This window comes from Scedosporium apiospermum, assembly GCF_000732125.1.
Source record: "Scedosporium apiospermum strain IHEM 14462 chromosome Unknown SEQ_SAPIO_0055, whole genome shotgun sequence".
Lineage (NCBI taxonomy): Eukaryota > Fungi > Ascomycota > Sordariomycetes > Microascales > Microascaceae > Scedosporium > Scedosporium apiospermum.
The window spans coordinates 891,260-891,993 of record NW_015971756.1 but is presented as its reverse complement, the minus strand read 5'-3'; positions in this window follow the sequence as shown (position 1 = coordinate 891,993).

Sequence of the window (734 nt, the reverse complement as noted above, 5' to 3'; positions counted from 1 at the left end):
AAAAGATCTTTTTTCTTTATATTAGTTAATAGTAAAATCTTATACTTTTTAGTAAGCTATTATTAGTTTTTTATCTATTTAGTAACTCCCTTCTAGTTATATTTAGACTAGCCCTTACTAACTAGTATTATATACTACTTATTATAATTCCTATATATTTCTATATCTTTATTTTTAAACTAGTAGACTAGGTTTTTTTTAATTTCTAATTATATAAAATTCTTAATAGCTTTTTAAATTATTATTTTTATAGCTAGAGGGGCTTTTTAAATAGCTTTTTTAAAAAATATAGCTTTCTACTTATTATCCCCTCTTAAAAAGAAAGTATTCTCCTTATAGTACTTTATAAATAATATAATATTTATCTTATTAAAAGAAAAGAATTTTTCCCTATCTTTAGTAACTTATATAATAAGAAATGTAAATATATTAGGGGATATTTTATAATTAAAACTACTATAGGGCCCTATTAGGTTAGAAATACTTTCTTTAATTATTATTAAAATAAAATCTTTAAAAACTATATTTAAATTTAAAATTAAAATAAAAATTAAAGTTAATTATAATATTAAGCTTTAGATTTTAAAAAAATAAATATTATATTAATATATTAATAATAAGTAAATTAATAAAAATAAAGATAGTTATTACTTATAATACTTAAAGCTATTAGTAAAAGCTCTTTTTATTATATTAAAATAATTATTAGAAAGGCCTTTATAATAGTAAAATCC